The following is a 21127-nucleotide window of genomic DNA, read 5'->3' on the forward strand; positions in this document are numbered from 1 at the left end:
CTTTCCCACCATTGAGGACTTCTTGATGAAGTTCAAATCTTTCTATACACTTTTGCAAGGATGTGGGAAAACCAAGATAGATGATGAGTGTATCTTTTTGATACTCTTAAAGTTGAGGGGACAGTATCAGATCTTCTCTTCCACTTTATACTTCACTATGGATGCCTTGGGTGATAGACATAGGATGCCTTCATTTGAGATATTTTATGATCAGATAACTTGTGAATAGTCAAATCTCACTCAGATGCATTCACTTTTAGGTTCATAGTCACAAGCATTGCTTGCCAAGGATACATAGGAGTAGAAGTCAAAGAAGATATCAAATTCCTCTTCTACTACTTCATCATCAGCTTCTAAGAAGAAGGAGAAAAAGAAGACTGAGACTCCTACCTATTCCTATTGTCAGAAAGGATCTCATGATGATGCACATTATTTTTAGAAGAGATTTGATGGCTATGAGAAACAAATTGCAGATTTGCAAGCTCTTCTTCAAAAGAGCATTGTTTCCTCTCCATCCTCTTCTACCTCATAGGGGTCTACCTTTTAGTCTTCCTCCACATCTTTGACATCTACACTAGATCTTGGAAAGGGTCATTCATTACAGGCTTCTATTGCATCTCCTTCACAGGTCCCTTGGATACTAGATTTAGGTGCTTCTCACCATATGACATCTTCTCACAGTGTCTTCTCTACTCTTGAGGCTTCACCCATTCCTCATATTTGCATGGGGAATAACAATGCCCTACCAGTCTATGGGAAAGGTCTAGTTAGCATTCAGGATGGCACCTTCAATGATGTATTGTATGTTCCATCTTTGTCTACAAACCTTCTCTTGATTTCTCAGATTACATGTAGTGGATCAGGGAAGACAGTTGAGTTCACTGTAGATTTAGTCTTCATTTGGGATCATGCAACAAGAGGTCTAATTTCTATAGGGGTAGTTGATCCTTCCACTCCTATCTACACCTTCTCACACTTTTTCCCACCATCTCCATTTTTGGAGCATGACTCTTCTCTTTCACAAGAGCATCATGTGGTGTAGTCAGGATACTTGAACATTTGTGTTATTCCTGAGATCCCTATTTTGACTACCACACCACATCTAGTTGAGGGTTTTTCTCCACTGTAGGATTCTTCTTCCACTCTACCTAATCCTCCAGCTTCATTCATCAAGCCTCCACGTGCACTTGTTGCAAATACTGTAGCGAACATTCATGATAGTGTCTTCACACCTACCTTAGGGATTCCATTTCAAGATCCTCATACTTGTTCCTTTGGGCATCAACTAGGCCTTCCAATATTCCCTCTCATTCAAGGGTTCCCTTGTTTTGTTCCCTTGTTTACTCTGCATTGGAGTTTCATTGGTTTGATTCTTTCTTTAGGGGCTCTATTATTCTTGGGGGGCTTTGTTATCTTTTCTATATCTCATGGAGGGGGCTAGTTGTACTTATGGTTTTGAGAGAGTCTCTTGAAACATTTTCGATGGAAGTTGTCCTTGGGGGGTCTTGTTGAGCCCTTCCTTCCTTCATTCTTTAGCATGTTTTTACTTACCTCTTTTTGGGGGACGATTTTTTCGATGAGGTTTTCCCTCTTTCTCCATTTCCAGGGGTTGCATTTCTTTGCATTGTACATGGGTACCTAACATGGCCTTGTTTTCAAGATCCATTCTACATTTTCTCTTAGTTTTGTGAGCTTAAGGCATTCCCCTAAGTTGCACTTAAGGGGGGTGTTAGAGTAAATAATTAATTATTTATTCTTTTACTTAAGCTTACTTAGGCTAATGCATGTAGTTAATAGTTGTAGTTGATGAGTTGATGACAACACGGGAGTTTGTTATGTTCTAGCATGTTCCACCTTTTTGTGGAAGTGTTCTTAGTTGTCAACCTTATCTTCTATCACTTTCTAGCTTGTTCTACAAGCTTCTTTGAGGCCTTTATATTTGGCCTCTCTCTCATTGTATTTCATAACTCATTGTAAATTCATTCACATAGCAATTTCAATTTCCTATTGTGAAATATTTTCTCTTGCCTTGTTTGCTTCAAGCTCTTGCTCCTTTGGTTTCTCTTCAACAAGCTATTTGCATGTAGGTGATCTGGACGCACTCTGGAGTTGGATTTTATCAACTCCTACATTTCCAAGGGTGACTCAAGATGGAAGCTGCACTATTTTTTTGACTTTAGTTTTATGCATATATCATTTTGTATAAAATAGTGATGTCGGGTTTTCTTTATGGTTCTTTATCAATTGATTTTCTAAACCATTTTATTATATAACAATATATATAGTGGCACGTCCACTTTTTCTTTTCTTTTTTAAAGTAGGGGCTATAATAATAATAAACTATTAAAAAATCAAATTTAATAATAATAACCATTCATTTTTTCTATAAATACCATGAACCGTCATTTTTTACTCTCATTATATGATTAGTTACAATAATAATAAACACGCCATTTTGTCTCAATGAGAAACAATCCTTAAGAGTCATTTCATGGTTATTCCCCCTTCCATAACAATCAACCTCATTAAATGGCATTAACTAGAAAATGTAAATATCTATAAAGATGTTATACTAAATGTCATTTCTATAGCTTGTTGATGAAAGAAAAACATTCAATCTCTACAATTCATATCAAATAGAGATCCCCACAGTTCCAATTGACTACAATATTGGGATGTCTAATTAAATATAGAAAAAAATAGTTTGCATGATAAAGTTACATATGCTACACATTACAGTTCAAACCACCAATACTTATATGAATTCAAGAGTACCACATTTGGTAAAGTATGTTGGAGTCTGAATAGCTCAAATATAAATTTTTTTCTAATTGATCAAAGAGTGACATGATTAACAAAGAAAACATAGATTATCAATTCCAATCAAATTTTCTATCATTTTAGAATAGCATCAAATTTCCTTTTTTTGGGATGAACCAATGCATGCTCAAAAAACATTTCACAACTAATCCATCTCATATCAATCTACTACAACATGGACTCCTTTTCTCATGACCACATAGTTTGCAGGTGTAAGAGTGGAAAGAATCCAAAATGCGATGACATGTGCTCTTTACAACGGAGCTTCCTAGGAAAAATTATATCACTGAATTATAAATTGACATGTACTCAAGCTCTAGCAGGGGTCATACTCTTGCCATTGAGAAGTGAAAAAATATTCAAACTGACATATAGAAAGTCTTATTTTGGGAATTAAACGAAAAGATAAAGGAGTAAAAAATAAACACAATAGCATCACCAACTTGGTAGCAATAAGGCACTCCCGCAAGGCCCAACAATTGCTTTAGAGGACATGGCTTGAAGAAAGATTAAAAGGAAATGGTATAATGTATGTGCAACTTCTAATTCAATACCAAGTTATCATGGTAAGCCATTATGTGTACTTTTAGCTACATAGATACAATTTGGGGTTCTCAAGCACTCAGCATGCCAATAGAATATTTTGATGAAAATCATACAAAGGACAACACATGCATATTGCTTTGCAGTAGCTCTATTGAGTGGGACTAAAATAACACCAAAGAACACTAAAGTATACAAGGGGCAGTTTTATTTTTCTTTCTTAAAAAAACCTTCATGCCCTTCCATGATAAAGATACAATTTTTTCAAAGGGAAAACAAATCTTCTAATGTGACACTAAAAAAAAAGGTTTTTGCAATAATACAAAAGTTCAAATTTAGTTCATTTTTAAAAACAATGAATCCTTCCAAAATTAACACCTTCGCACATAAAGATGTGTAAAGAAGCATTTCTCCATTCATTACATGCCTATTACATATATGTTCAATTTTCTAATAAAATCCATCTTTAAAAAAAAAAAATGTTTCAAAGACGTATAACCAAATATGACAACAAATGCTCATTTTTTGTGTTTAAAATCATAAAATCATTCAACTTGAATTTAATGCCAAAAGATAGAAGTAAAAAAATATAAAAAGCCTTACCTATGAAAGATAAAACTTAAAAGCCACTTGTTTGAGCTATTAAAGATGTAATTGTTGGAAATATTCAAGGCTATGCTAAGTTACTGAGAGGGGAAGGGTGAATCAGTAACTTCTAAAACTTCTACCAATTTCAATAAACCAATTAGGATTTAATTCATCACATATGATCTAATTACATGCATGAGAAACAAAAAATATAAAAGCATCCACAACACTTGAACACAATGATTTGGCGACCTAGAAACCTTCCAAAGAGAAAGTAAAACTAGGGTGGGGATGATACCCACAAACTTTAGTACTATAGTATAAAGTTGGCCTATTAAGGCTTACATTGATCACTTCTGATGATCTACTCTGTTAGGAGCAAATAGGACTACTAGGTCCACCTTGTGAGAGGATTTACAAACATACAATGAAGTATGCACTCGGTAAAGAGATTTAGAAAAGACTATTAGGTCTACCTTCTTAAAGGATTTTGACTAGTTCACCAATTAGGATGAAGTAGTAGATCTCTGATTTGCAACTAAGTTTGCTGATAGAAATTCCTTGATGTACTGATCACTTTTCTATGATAGATTTTTCACTGCTGCTCCTTATGTTGATATGGCCTTCATAAATCTTTATCTGCTGCTTACATTTGCATTCTTGTACTTTCATTCCATTCTACATTGGATATGATATAATACATCACATATATATACCAATTCAATTTACAAAATCATAAAGTCAGCCATGACACAAGTTAACACAAATATTACAAAGTTGGCCCATATGAAGATACTAGTAGTAGTAAAAATACATTGAAGATGTATTTTGTTATTTTTTAAAAAAAAATTATGAGAATTTTCTTGTTTTCTCTAGTGGGTCATGGCCTAAATAAGTGCTCCTTATAATTTATTAATTTTCTTCTATCTTTTATGGGATCAAAGCCCTCTCTCTATTTGGCTTACTTTCCTTCTCTATTTATCCATCAATTTCACTGGCTTCACATCACATGAACTATGAACTCGACAACCAATGATAAACTTGGTATACACTAAACTGCTCGGTTTGCACTACTGAACTTCACACTAATTGAATTTGCTTGATAACCATTGGGAATAATCCAAAGGACTCAGTAGCAATTGTAAAAGATTGGTGGCTACTAAATTACATGGAAAACATTGTAAATTGTTCAAAGAGCTTGGTAGTTGTACAGAATCTGAATAAGTGTGTGTCACTAATAACAAACTTGACTAATATGTCAACAATCTCCCCCTTTGGCATTAGTAACAAAAACACTTATTAGCCCAAAACTGAATACCTTGTATTCATCACCATGTGATACTAGCTCGGTCTATTTTTGAGATTTTTCAAAATTAATCTTTGTAAGATATATACAGAGTATATTTATACCATAGCATATATCTCCCCCATACTATGTGATCTACTATGTACATGAAACTTTTCTCTTATATACATATCTCCCCCTATGACTTTGATCTTCTCCCTCTTTAACTTTTCTCCCATATCTTATCTCTTCTCATTTCTCCCATATCTTATCGCTTCTCCCCTTTTTTGACAGTAATGCCAAAGATTTATTCAACATATTTACACAGAGACACCAAAATGAGATAAGAATTTAGAGTGTAGCTTGAGCGTAATTGCCAATGTTTTATCCCAATTCTCTTTCAATACCTTGCATGTATGGATGGCAATTTGCACTTCTGTTGAGAGTTCAATCATGTGATCAGCAACAGAGAAGTTGTTATCATGAATTAGGGTTTTTGAATAAACAATTTGTTTCTTCATAGAATCCATGATAGGAAGGATCATATTTTGGATATCAACGAGTGTGGAATAGATCCTTGCTTCTTCTCTTAACAACATTGCTTGCACATATGACAAAAATTTGATCTTTTTAAAATGTACAGAGCTTGAGCTAGGATCAAGTTGCAACTATTGAGCACTTGCCTTAAGATCAATATCAATTTTGGACAATTTGTCCTTAACTTCTTTGGTATACTCGATGACATCACATAGCTTAGCAAAAAGTGATGACACATTAGAATAGGACGCCTCAAGATTGACCAAAATTGTTGATAATTCAATTTGATTAATAGCAATTTGCTAAGCAATGTGCTCCAGCACTTTATTATTGAACTTCTTTTCTACTTTTTCAATCAATTTCTCTTGTCCCTCAATGTCCTCTTTAAACTTTTAAACTGCCTTTTCAAGCTGAAACAAAATAGGTTGAGAAGAATTGACCTCAACTCCAATATCCTTAGTCAAAATGTTCTTAGCATCATCTAATATCGTATATTCTCTATCCCTTTCTTCTCTCAATTTTTGCTACCTGGCCTTTTTTTGAAGAAGTTCACCAACCATGTGTATTTGATCTCCAAAAATATTATAGAAATCCCATTTGGGAATTTCTATTTCCTCATCTAGATCTATATCTTCTTCTATTTCCTTTCTTTTCAAAAATTTTGTACTCGATTGAACCTTAGGTTCAACTGTCCTTATACTCATTGCCTTAGTACCTGGAATGTAAACAATGGTAGACATACTCAAGCTTGTAGTAAAAACTATTATAGCATTGACTGGTGGAATACTGATAGAGATGCTAGAAGAATCCAAAATTGATGAAGCCAAAATTATAGAATCCAAAATTGAAGTAGACAAAACTAGAGTGCTTAGCATGGATGAGCTCAAAACTAAAGAAGTCAAAATTGGAGAGGTGATGACTGAAGAACTTAACTTGGCAAATGAAAAGGGAGTCTACAGCTCAGTTGATGAAGTGGAAGTCACTTTTGTCAATGATATGTTGAGCTATGTAGGGGCAAAGAGTGATTGGACATTTGACGTATCTGTAGTAGTTGCAACCACACTTGTTGAAGCTACCTCCATACTTGATGTTATCAAGGGTTTGCTCGCAGAGTGAGGAAGTGAAGCAATGATTACAATTGCTATCTTTACTGGGTCAGTCTCCTCATCATCTTCCTTATCTTCCTTGGTAGCTTCTACGTCTTGCTCCTCTTCTTCTTCCTCGTTATCAAAATGAGTTACTTCTTCAACATTTTCTTCCTCATCTTTCTCCTCTTCTTTATTAGCATCCTTTACTTCAATTGGATATTCACTTGGTTTATGAAGATGGTAAACATTGTTCCAAGTGTTTGTGGCATTTTTAACTACATGCTCTATATCTTTGATCAAAATTAAATATGTATTAAACCTTAGAGTCATTTTATCTTCATTTTTCTTTAAAGATTTTTTTAACTCGGCATCTATCATGCTCAATAGTAACTACCTCAGAGTTTGTGCATATATGTCTTTTGTTGTCTGCATGGAAAAGTCCCATCTTGGCTTTATTTTCTCTAACAATTCATTAGATATTTGAGAGGTAATCTAGTCTGGTGAATACTTCCATTTGCCCATTTTGGTCAACACCAATTCTTCAACCTATTTATGCTCTCACTCGGTCCTGGTCTCATACTTCAAAGATTTGAAGCTTTTTATACCAGCACCTTCTTCCATCTGCTTCAACTTTTGTTGAAAGGTGGGAGGAGGTCTATTAAGAACAATATCACTTCCTTTCTTCTTGGACCTCCTTGTGAAGACTGCAATGGATGCCTTTGGAGGCTTGGTGATGATCACCTTGCCCTTTTTATTTAAAGGTTCTTCTTCTTCTTCTATTTCTTCTCCATCATCTACCTACTCTTTATCTTCACCTTTACCCTCGATTAACATGAGAGGTGCACTAGATTTCAGTTTGGGTATCCTCCTCTTTCCTTTGTTAACCGCCTGAGGTAGCTTGATTTCTAGCTCTATTCTTTCTTTTGCCTCTTCATAAGTACCAAAATAAGGGGCCTTGGGATCCAAAGGTTCATTGACAAGGGATTCAATGATATCCTTGGTCTCATCAATGTTTACTTCATAGCCAAGAGGCTTGACCCACACAATTCTAGGCTTGACTGCCTAGATGTATACCTTGTCATAGTCAACCATAAAACACACACCATCCTTGTAGTCCTCAACTAACTTCTTAGGTATCTTGAACCTATTATTCATTTTGTCTTTAAAAACATCAAAGTATTTTTCCATGATGTTGCCATAGTTTTTTCCCATTTCTACAATGTATTCATTTATTTGGTACAATACTGGCACATCCTTTCTCTAGACCACAATGCCTTCAGAAGGGAAAAACTTTTGCACATAAAAGAACAAACATGTTAAAAAGGAACCAAATTTGCAAGGATTATTCTTAGAGGTTCTAATTCTTTCCATATTTTTGTTGAGTTGCCTCAACAAAAACTCGGCAAGGTCATAAAACAAGTTACTCTTCACCACTTTGTAGGCCAAGTCCACAGCTTCACATGATAGACTGTTGAGATGGCTTGAACTATATATCTTGTGAGCTATAACATGAATGCCAAACTTGAGTTCTACATCTGTGACACTACTTATTTTCATGCCTCTACCATCCCACTCGGCTAGGTTTTTTTTTCCAACTCAACTCGACCTAGGGTTTTGATAGGAAGACCAATGATTCAATGAATCATCTTTTTGGTTATCAATATTGGATGCTCCAACCACAATTGACCATTGTGCACCTAGCTAAGAATATACCTAATCCATTTAACTTGAAACTCTTAGGGCATATGGGGAATGCGAGTTAAACCTTTTGTTTCCAAATGTTGATGCTCAAGTCTCAGGGTTCCATCAACACACAACTGAGCTAGAGCATCATCCATCTCAAGAGTATCAATTTCTTGAATTGTGCATTTAAAATGAGTTTTTATGGCATTAACAAGAAGTACCTTGGGAGGGATTTTCCATTGACCTCCAGTGGGGTCTAAGGTTTCTGCAACCATGGGCACAAGCTTGAAGTCTAGCACCTTCTAGTCAACACCTCAAACCAACATATCAGAACCTTTCTTTGCCTTACTACTGCTACTAGATGCCATCTTCACTCAGTAACTTGAGAGAACTTCAAAAATGATTGCAAAAAAATCACTCAAGTTGCTTGATCACATAGAAAATAGCACTTTGCAATAGTTCTCAAAAATTCATTGTGAAAAATGAATTCACTTCCATGCTTTTGTCAAAATTTTGTCATTAATGCTCGGTACAATGGTAGATGAATTAACATAATTCTTGACAAGATACCATCCACTACTCTATATTGATCACTCGGCAAAGTCTTCATGACTCGGTAACCATAAGTGCCTATGTAACTCTTGACCTTGCTCGATGCAGTCTATGACTCGACCTTACTTGGTAGAGAAGGTAACTTGGTAATAACTGATACAAATTTTGCTTAGTGATCCTTTTGTATCTTGCATATGGATTTGGATCTGTCACCTTTCAACTGGAAATGATTCTGATGTCTTCTTTCATAGCCAAGTTCCAATTCTTCCTTAAGAACTTAATTAGAAGTGGTAGAGTCACCCAGTTCTTGAGTGATCTGTCCATCATTACTCGAACCAGAGTCCTCGGTAGACTTAGGAATCCATTGTTGTCTCATCTGCTTTTGAATGTTATCAGCTTTTGCCTTCTTCTCATCTTCAATCTTACCAATATTCATACAATTCTTGGTAATATGGCCAAGTTTTGTACAAATGTAGTATCTCTTTTCCTCGTATGATGTTTAACACAATTCACACCAGGTATTGTAATCCTAGCCAGTATTGCTTTCACAATTTGTTCTGTAGGATTCATTTTCTTTGTTTTGCATTCTGATGCCTTGTGTCCATGTTTCTTGCATTTATGACAGTTGTCTTCAAATTTTGGTTTTTCTTTGCATTCATTAGCCTTGTGACCATGGTAATTGCAATTGTAGCATTTTCCATTGAATTTTGCTTTTCCATTACTCCAACATTTGTTAGATGTATGCCATTTCTTACCACAATGATTGTAAGTAGGTCTTTGATTCCTTTAAGCACCTTGTTTGGAGGATTCAACTTCTTCCTTGTATCCAATTCCTACTTTTCTTTTTTTCCTATAGAGGTTTTGTTCATTCACTTGAACATGTCTGCTTGAGATTTTATCATTCTTTCATTGATTTGCTTCTTCGTGTTTAGGTCATTTTTCAATCACTAATTTTCTTTTCAGATCTCAGCTCATTTCATATTCTTTCATTAATTTGTCTTTCAAAATTTAGATCATTCCTTAATCTTTCATTGATCTATCTTTGGCTCATGATTTCCTCATTGGCATTGGAGATTTGATCCATAAGGTCTGCATGCTGAAGGGATTGGTTCTAGATCTCATTGTTCCTTCCATCCATTTATTATTTTATTTTGTTCCTCTATTCTAAGACTTCACATAACCTTATTGACTAAATTTCTTGTTCTCTTTTTAGCTTTCTTGCTTCTTCTTGCAGGGAACCATTCGTCTCTAGGAGTTCTTTGATTGCATCATTTGCTTCATCTAAACTGCTTGAAGGGAAAAAGTTTGTAATTCTTTCTTCAATGTAGATATGATCATTCATTTGATTTGCAAGTTCCTTTCTTCTTTTGAAGGATTGGGAAAGTTGCTCCTTAGCTTTCTTGAGTTATGCAATGGCCATTTGCAGATCCAACTTTTCATTGTAGATAGCCTTATCAAGTCTTAATATCTCCATATCCTTGATCTTTGTTCAAGTTGTTAAACTTTCTCCTGAGAACCACAAAGCTCTGATACCAATTGTTGGAAATATTCAAGACTATGCTAAGTTACTGAGAGGGGAGGAGTGAATCACTAACTTCTAAAACTTTTACCAATTTCAATAAACCAATTAGCATTTAATTCATCACATTTGGTCTAGTTGCATGCATGAGAAACTGAAAATATAAAAGCATCCACAACACTTGAACACAATGATTTGGTGACCCAGAAACCTTCCAAAGAGAAAGTAAAATTGAGGTGGGGATGATACCCACAAACTTCAATACTATAGTATAAAGTTGGCCTATTAAGGCTTACATTGATCACTTCTAATGATTTGCCCTGTTAGGAGCAAATAAGATTGCTAGGTCCACCATGTGAGAGGATTTACAAAAATACAATGAAGTATGCACTCGGTAAAGAGATTTAGAAAAGATTGTTAGGTCTACCTTCTTAAAGGATTTTGACTAGTTCACCTATTAGGATGAAGTAGAAGATCTCTGATTTGTAACTAAGTTTGCTCATAGAGATTCCTTGATGTACTGATCACCTTTCTATGATAGGTTTGTCACTGTTGCTCCTTATGTTGATATGGCCTTCATAAATCTTTATCTACTACTTACATTCACATTCTTTCACTTCCATTCCATTCTACATTGGATAGGATATAATACATCACATATATATATATACCAATCTAATTTACAAAATTATAAAGTTAGCCATGACACAAATTAACACAAATATTACAAAGTCAGCCCATATGAAGATACTCAGGTTTTGAAGAGTAACTCAGTGAGGTTCTGATACTTGGCATCCACTTTCACTGCTTGGCATTGTCATGATCTTGGTGAATGTAGAAGCTCAATCCATATTGATCACTTTCAAGTAGTCTTGAACTCAGTCTACACTGGTTACTCAGTAGATATTGTGCAACTTGGCAAACACTGAATCACTTGGTTACCATGGAGTGGCTTGGTCAACACTGCCTTCACATCGCACGAACTGAGAACTTAGTAGACACTAAAATTCTTGGTAGCCACTAACTTTACATCACATAAATTGCGAACTCAATAATCACTAATAAACTTGGTATACACTAAACTGCTCGGTTTGTACTACTGAACTTCACACTAATTGAATTTTCTTGGTAACCATTGGGAATAGTCTAAAGGACTTGGTAGCAACTATAGAAGCTCGGTGGCTACTAAATTACATGACAAACATTGTAAACTGTTCAAAGAGCTCGGTAGTTGTACAGAATCTAAATAAGTGTGTGTCACTAATAAAAAACTTGACTAATATGTCAACAGTAACATTGTCATATTTTTCTATTTTTCCAAAAGATTTTCAATTTTAAGGCATGACAATTTTAAGAATGCATAGCATTAGGGAAGGTAATATTCATATAGTTAAGGCTATCCTCGCAACACCCTTACAACTAGACCCAAGTAAAGAGTCGCATGTAGATTTTTATCATTATTCTAGTTTAAAAAGAGAACAAGCAAGAAAACAAAGAAAAAATGTATTCCATTATCTAATGGGACTTACCTGATAAGAACACCCAGGTGATGGATGAACTTGACCATGCTCGACCCAAAGACAAGGGTTTTCATAGGATGGTCCAAAATTTTATTGACTATCAATGCAACAACTCAATCGAGCTTATTCTATCTCTCGTCTAGAATGTTGCATCTATTCATCCTCCTTAGCAATGCTTGACTATGTAATATTCAGCCATAGCTCTTTTCATGTTGATTAAAAGAATCCTATTGGCATTATGGATATGATTGAACATAAATTGAATACACCACAACTTTCTCTTATTTCTTAGCTTGTATTCTTCAACTATTTTTAACTCGATATCTAGCCACTCCCCCTCTTATGGATTCATGAGCTTCTTGAAATGTATTTCATACTAAGTGAGCCATCACCTCTCACTAGTTCTTACATGTAGGCTAGATGTGGAAGCATAGACAATGACAACTGCTTAGGTAGATGAGGCATCATCTTTCACTTGTCCTTGCCCCTTGCATGTATGCTAAACATGGAAACATAAACAATGCACATGAATAATTTTCTCAATGCCACCTATTAATCATAAAATTTTCACCAAATTTGTTTATTCATAAAATAAAATACTGCCAACAAAAATATCTCTAGCCAATCAAAAAATAGGAATAACATTATAAAAATTGAACTAATATAATAAAATAAACAAAACCATAGCTTAATTTTCTTGCACTATTTTCAAGGAGAAACTAATTGAAAGAAGGCACACGAAAACTATAGTATGTTGCTTTAACGGCGGGGACTAGTAAACTAGTAATTAAAATAGGAAATGAATTTGGTACAACTCAAGTTCATATGAGAATAAAAAATCTTATATGAATTGTTTATTATTCTCAATTGTAAGTTAAAAGTTATACCTCAAAATCTTATATGAATTGTTTATTATTCTCAATTGTAAGTTAAAAGTTATACCTCATGGTATTTCTCTATTATGTTTGTTTTAAAAAAAATTAATATTATTTTAAAGATATATTTGATATAATTACTATTCTATATATTTTCCAAGCTTCTAAGAAGTGCACCAAAAAATCTGATGCTTAATTTTATTGAATTGTTCTCTAATTAATGATTATTTAAAAACTTGCATAAAATTATGTTATTTAGAAACTTCTATAAAACTAGAAATTTATTCTTAATAATTATTTAATGTTAGTATGTATGTGTTGGTATTTAGAATCTTTTCACAAATAAAGCATATGAATTTTCAAATCTGTTTAGTAAATTTAAGTTTTTGCATTTATTAATAATTTTTATTGTCTTTTAATTTTACTTTTTTTTATCCATATAAGAAATCCATGTCACTAATGAAAGGGTGAGGATTTTCTTTTTTTTTCAAAAGAGGTGCATTGAAACTATAATGAAGTTCAAATCTTTTGTAGTGAATGGAAAATTTAAGATATATACATTGTAATTCATAAAATTGTATTCTAATTGTTTTAATCAATAAAATTGAACTTTATTTATTTACAAATTAAGTGCATGTTTTTTTTAACATTTTCAAATTTTTTAATATAATAATTATATAAGAATAAAAATATTATACATTAATAATCAATATATTAGTTTATGATTTTCAAAGTAAAAGAAACAAGTTACAATTAAGAAATATATATAATTAACAATTGCACATTCATGTGCAATGGTATGCAGATTTGTGGTGTGGGAGCATAAAATGTGTAATTCTAAATTATTTGAAGGCATATGTGCACCTAGTTGGCTTGCACCTACTACTAACCCCAAGTGGTCATTCCCCGATATGGACCTAGCAATTTTGCCTCCCAGGGTGGAGGGAGAGGAAAAAACACAAGGTGTTGTTATTGTTGATGATGAGTGGGCTCCTCCCAAGCCACCTTCCAACCCCACTGATGCATGGGAGTTTTATGATGGACAGGATCCACCTCCCTCATTTGGCACTACTCTAGCCGCCTACGGGAAATTTTAATGTTGTTATAGTTGTTATAGTTATTAGTGTTTCTGGCTCTGTCATCTAAACTCTCGTGGGGTGATCTTGTATCCCCCAGCTCCTTTTTTGTGTAATGTAGCATTAATATATAATTAATATAGAAGGGACTGTTCATCAAAAAAATTGAAGAAAGGTGAAGTCTTGTTAATGTAAATGAGAAGTATTTTGTATTTTTTGTAAGAAGTAGTCATTATAGCTTCAAATCCACTAATGCATCCATTTATTCAACTATGCATCCATATATTAGAATCCAAAAGTGACTAAATCAAAAATTTGATCAATATGGATGGTAAGTATAGGTGATTTTCATATCTACATCTATAATTACATATAATTCTTTGAATTTAAATCTTCGTAGAACTTTTCAATATATTAACAAAATTCAAACTATAAATCAAATAAAATATGAAATTGTACTACTTTTGAATATATTATTAAATTTTAAAAAATTATTAGATATAGTTAAAAATCAAATAAAATATTACATAATTAACAACCATTACATTTACATTTTCTCAAAGAAAAAATATTATGATAGTAAGAAAGTATAAAAATAACAAAACCTTTTCAAATGTAAAAGTTAATAATCTATCTAGATACAATTTTCATTATAGCTATAACAATACCCCTACTTACTGATAAACCACATTTCCTCATGGAAACAATAAGCTTGTGATAACAAAGATCCTCATGGAAACAATAAGCTTATGATGCTCTAATCACCTGCCAGTTCAATTACACAAATGTCTTTCAAATATAAATCACATCTTGTTACAGATATTTGAGATTGAGGAAAGATTGACATCATTGAGGTATGGAATGTTAAAGTATATTAAAGTCTCCATAATTGGGTTTTGATCATGAGAACACTCACAAATCAAATTAATTTCCTAAAGATTCTCATGCATAGATGAATGAAATTTTCTCAAACATTACCATTAATATTGTTGGTTTACTCAAGAAAAAGGGGAAACAAGTCATAGGAAATAGTTGTAACACCCCGCTAGATAACTAAAGATAAATTAACCTAAAAGGATTTTAAGTTTGCTAAAAAACATTTTTTGGAAGAGTAAAACATACAAGAGATAACAATGTGGAAGCAATAACATCAAATACACATCACATATAGCATAAGCAAAACAATAACATTTACATTCCTCGAGGCTTCCATAATGTTGAATTGCATTTGAAAGTTTAATTAGGTTTGTCTTTAATCAAAAATCAAAACCATGTCATCACATTAACCACATATGCAAAAATATCATAAAATAATATACAAGTACATAATGGTGCATAATCATCCATAGCACACGTTGTAGGGTGTGAAATGTTAAAAGAATATACATGATGATAAGATACATGATCCCATAGGATCTCAATGATTGAAATAAATAATATGAAGCATGATCTCACACCATAATCATCAAGTCGAAAGAATTAATCAACGAAATTAATGGTATATCCAGCATCGATGTCTAGCTGTCAGATCTCAATGGAAAAGAATCACTACCTCTTGACCTCATGGAACCTAAGTGGCCCAATCCCACTATGGTGAGGAGATAATCTCAAGTCTCAAATGGATAACAATCCAAAAGCCATAATGAGAATCTAAGTCTCAAGATCCTAAAAGTAGTCTATCTCAAAGGTTCTAAAATACACATGGTAACATCTAATCCCAGGGGCATCAAGACATGTAGGAAACCTAATGTGCATAAGGGAAAGTGTCATCACATGAGTCAACTCTAAGGTTACCCTAGCCCCCTAGTGACTCTATGTGGCATCAATATCCTTTCATGTAGACAAGGCATATCGATGAAGCAAGGTTGTAACCAAGCACCCTCACTACACCCATCCTAGTTTGTACTAGCACTAAGGCATGGGTAAGGTACCAAACTAACATCTTGCTAATTCATTTTAAACCCCATTAATGATCATGTTATCACTTATCAATACTACATAAGGGTAAGTGCACCAAGTTGTGGTGCCAAAAAGGTGACACCTTTTTTTTTCTAATTTTCAATAGCACGTATGTGTGATAGCATGCACATGCTATGGCTTGCATATCTTGAGCCATAGCGTGTACATGCTATAGTGCGTATGCACTTTATAAAAACCCAAATTATTATAAATGGGCTACATATCCATAGCCCATTCATTTTTCCTCTATTTTCCTACTTCCCCTCCTTATAATGCATACACGAATTAAAAGAATAGAAGGTTTTCACCACCTGCCTTGCCAATATGTCTCCTCGCAATTGAAGTTTGAGATCACAAGCATGTTGTATGTTGTCTAACCTTATTTTTGCATTGAATTTATATGTTTTTTAAATTTTTTTGTAGGTTTTCTCAATTTTTCTTTAAATTTGTTTATTTATTTAGATTTCAATTGATTTCTTATCAGGAAATGTGAATAATGAACTGGAAAATCCCCAAGAAGATCAAAACCAAAACCCTCAACAAGATCCAAACCAAAACCCTCAACAAGATGAGAATCAAAACCCTCCACAACAATAGAAAAAAAATTCACAGCTTAAACCAATTGCAAGACCTCCTCCTGGCACACAAGAAAACATTTTAAATGAAATAGAAAGAGGCAAAAATTAATTAGAAGCACTCATTGGTAGGTTGAAAGCTTTTGGACAAACCAATCCAATGAGAGCTCAATTGGCATCCTCCCTTGAGTTCATTAAGACCCACATAGCTTCTATTAGTGACCAGTTAGATGTTTGGCAGGTTAAGAGGGATGAACAAAAAAGATATTATGCAAATAAATTATCATGTCAAGATGTTAAAAAAAGATATACCAAAAGGTAGGATTTGTGCATTATTTAGAAAGCCTAGTGAACAAGATACTATTAGAGAGACTACTAAATGGTTCCCCATCCATTGGTGCATACATGATGGTATTAGAAATAATTTTTGGGATAGATGGTGGATGGGTTTTGATGCCCCTCCTTGCAATAATCATGAGGTCCCAATGTATTTCTTAAGGAAATTATATTATGAGTTTGTCCTTGGTGAGATCCCCAATAATTTTGATATATTAGACTCTTAGGGTAGAGGTGGGGGCTCATCATTTGAGAGGTTGGGGGCATGTCATGACCCTAATGTAGTTAGGGCACCTGTGGTCAAGTCACAAGGTGAGCATGTGACTATTGCTTCAGTTGTGAAGGAATGTGTAGAGGCCAGCACTCTAGGGACTATTAGTGCTTTGATGTAGACCCTCATTCATTGCACGAGTCCATTAGTTGAGGAGGAGCCTTCTGCACATCGCGGTCACATGTGCACATCATGCAAATCCTTATGCACATTTGGTAGTCATGCTGAAGATGGTGCAAATGATGGGCTAGTGATTGATCAGTTCCTGAATGAGAAATTTGGCACTAACACACAGGTAAATTACAATTATAATAAACTAATTTCATCACATTTCATATGTATAGTGAATGACTAATTAATTATCATGTATTGACATTGTTCAAAATTCAAGGTCAGAGTGTTGGCAGCCCTAGTAGCGATCCCCCAGCCCCATTTTTCGTCATGTCGATGAGTCCAGAGGTATGTATCAATTTAATCATTTAAATTAATACATATATTTATTAAGTAATCATATGAAGGATTAACAAAAAAAATGTATTCATGTGCCTCAGTTCTCTACAGGACCATCGACATTCACTATGGACTCCAAGCCTAGATGCTATATGAGCTTCATAGAGGTACATTTATTTTATGTTAATTTAATTCATTTAATTATATTTGCTTCATGTTTCATGTTACATGCGATGTGTATTGTATGACATGGATCTCTTGACATATGAGACTCCTCCTCATCTTCGGCAGCTTGTCAATCATGGAGTGGCTGCAGCTATGGCTAGTTCACAACCATTGACTGAGGTATGAAAGAATTTTCATGATTTTAGTTGTTGTTTATAATAGTTAGTATCAAAATTTCTAATGTTATTTATAAGTGATTATATTGATTGAATTGTTGTAGGGTCTTGTCACACGCGATCATCCACGAGCCTTCAAGGTGGACTTGCAGAGTGACTATATGATGGCGGTAAAAAAATTAATTAATTTTGTGTGTACATATATTTGATTTCAATGTATAATAATTATTGATTCATATCTACTTTTTTTGTATCAGATCAAGTTAGAGAAGAACCTCAACAAGAGGCCGAGTGAGTGTGTGAGGAAGACCCCATCATCACCACCATCTCCCTTCACACGACAATCAAAGACCTCTAGAGATTTGTTTCCTTCCTCTCGTGGGAAGGAGAAGATATAGTCGATAGACATACATGTATAGGCATTATGGACATATATGTTGGATTTTATGTCAGTGGACATATTCGATATACATTTGATGTATATATCACATTTTATATTTGATGTATGACATTTATTTGATGCATGACATTATTGGTTAATATATGATATGTTTGTTCATGTACGGCATTATTGGTTATCATAATATATTATGTATTTGTTAATGTATGACATTATTGGTTATCATTTTATAATATATGTTTTTTCACGTATGACATTATTGGTTATCATAATATATTATACGTTCCTTCATGTATGACATTATTGGTTAACATAATATATTTTATGTTTGTTCATGTATGACATTATTGGTTATCATAATATATTATATTTTTATTCATGTATGACATTATTGGTTATCATAATATATTATGAGGTTACATGAGTACTTGTACCCACAACCCTAGTACTCGTACCCACATACCCAAGTACTTAATACTCAGTGGAGAGCATCATAGCTAAGGACCTTGATTGAAATTATGGATTTTTCTTTTAGTTTTGTGTTTGTGTATCAGCTCATTGCTCATCAAGCTTAATTTAATACCTAATCAGTTCGAAACTTTGATATAATATTGATTAACAATGAACTTTATCACTATTTAAGCATAAGTTTATCATTTCCAATATGTCATTGTCATATGATTTATGATCTTGTTCATGTTTGAATTTTTCCTTCTCTATTATTTGTTTATCAAGCTTAATTCAATACCTAATCAATTTGAATTTTTGATACAATATTGATCAGCAATCAACTTTATTAGTGTTAAAGCTAGAAATTTATCATTTGTAATATGTCATTGTCATATGATTTATGATCTTCTTGTTCATGTTTAAAGCCTGCCTTCTATGTTGTGCATCTAAACATTTATCATAAATTATTATTACAAACATATAACAAAAATGAAACTGACAACAATACATTACATTTGCAAACTTTATCATTGTTCTTGATTTGAAAAATCATTGTCATGACTCATAATTTTAGGTTTTCTATAAATATAAAAATATAATTAAAAATAAAGTTTGACATACCCAAGTACCCCTGTCCCCTATTATAAAAAATAGTTGTACACGTACCCATACCCATATCCATACCCTAAGTACCCCAAGTACCCTCGTCCTCGTGCAACCTTGTATATTATATGTGGATCTTGGTGTTTTCTGTACACCTATATGGTCTATAAGATCTCTTGCTACTTAGAACATCCATTGACCTTTCCCAACCTCCTCACTAGGTTAACTGATCCAAACTTGCAGCATCACTCCCTTACTCTTCTAGGAACAGTATCCCTCCAAAGGTTTTATAGGTCTACTAGGGTACCATAGCAGTCCCTAGTCCAACCAAGGTTTCTATGATGTCATAAGGTGTTAATGAACACTTGTACTATGCTTGAATGGATAACAACAATGGGTTTGTACCCGATTTCAAGATTTCTTCACAAAAGGGCTACAAGGAGAGCCCCTAATTAGGCCTTTACCCAAATTTCTAGGGCCAATAGCTCCTTTCTATTAGAGTTTCAACACATCTGGCCTTAAGAAAAATTGATACATAGGACCCATTCTCAAGGATATTTAGGGTCTTAGGGTGTGTATAGATCATACAACAAAAATAGAAAAATTGAGGGTTTGGTAGGGCTTTCTTGGCTACCTGTTGTCCCCACTTTTAAGACACCTTCCACACTTCATCAAGACTCCTCCAAAAGTTAGAACCTCCTCATACCCCTCTTCAATCCCTCAGAAGGGCAAGTCTTCATTCTTCAAGCTTTGCTCTCGAGAGCTCTTTCTTTGCTGACAGTCCCTAGCTGGGCGTTGCCTAGCTCGCCTAGGGCTTGGTCAAAGAATTCTTTGCACTCACTTTCAAGGCCCTTGCTTGCATAATATAATACATCATTTGGAATCCCTTTGCTCATTTAGGCTATTAATTTTGGAGTGCCTATTATCATCTTCTTTAACACTACTATTGTCATAATGCTATAACTGTCACACTCTCCAAAGGGAAAACCTAACTATTTCAATGTCTTATCCTTAATGCTATGATAATTACACATCTTTGGACCTCTAGATTTATTAGGTTCTTAATCATCAGATCACGATTTCTCATAACAATATAATAATATATTGATCTACTGTAGCCTCAAAATCACCATATATCACTAGTGTATTGACATGTATGCAAAAATATTTGAAAGCCTTTGTTCAATTCTCAATTCATGCTAGGTGAAATTTGTAAATTTATTCTAATAGAGTTCAACATTGAAAAAATAGGAGTAGATAATAAGTTTCCTCAAACTACCAACCTACCACCACCTAAATAGCATTTGGAGCTCCTCTTCATAGCTTTAGAACTGTGATTGTTCCTTCGTGGTTATCCCTTTATGAACTAACTCACAAATTTACAACTCATTATAGTATTTTTTTGTGAGTCATCTTGCATGTACAAAAATAGGTGTTTTGTTAAAATATCCTTGAAACTCCTACTATAAATAGTACTAAATGTATTTTATTCTATTACAGATGATTACTAGATTTATTAAGATTTTTGTCTCACTAAGTCTTATTTTTTGTTAAATTCTCTATCATATGATCCATTAAATTAGTTCCTATATACCTCTACCATAAAGGTTCTCCATGCTTTTTACCATTGACTATAATCTATGTGATATAGTAGTA

General features: G+C 33.8%; 1 long non-coding RNA gene across 1 annotated transcript; it reads left to right on the top strand.

Annotated features, from left to right (window-relative positions):
• The first annotated feature begins 17999 nt into the window (after positions 1-17999).
• On the top strand, positions 18000-18360 carry LOC149577010 (uncharacterized). Its single transcript, XR_016363682.1, has 3 exons — positions 18000-18022; positions 18123-18188; positions 18276-18360. It is a non-coding gene; the product is annotated as an uncharacterized LOC149577010 (long non-coding RNA).
• Positions 18361-21127: the final 2767 nt, after the last annotated feature.

Source organism: Cupressus sempervirens, chromosome 1, assembly GCF_028749045.1.
Source record: "Cupressus sempervirens isolate cs-2001-9-10 chromosome 1, ASM2874904v1, whole genome shotgun sequence".
In the NCBI taxonomy this organism is placed as follows: domain Eukaryota; kingdom Viridiplantae; phylum Streptophyta; class Pinopsida; order Cupressales; family Cupressaceae; genus Cupressus; species Cupressus sempervirens.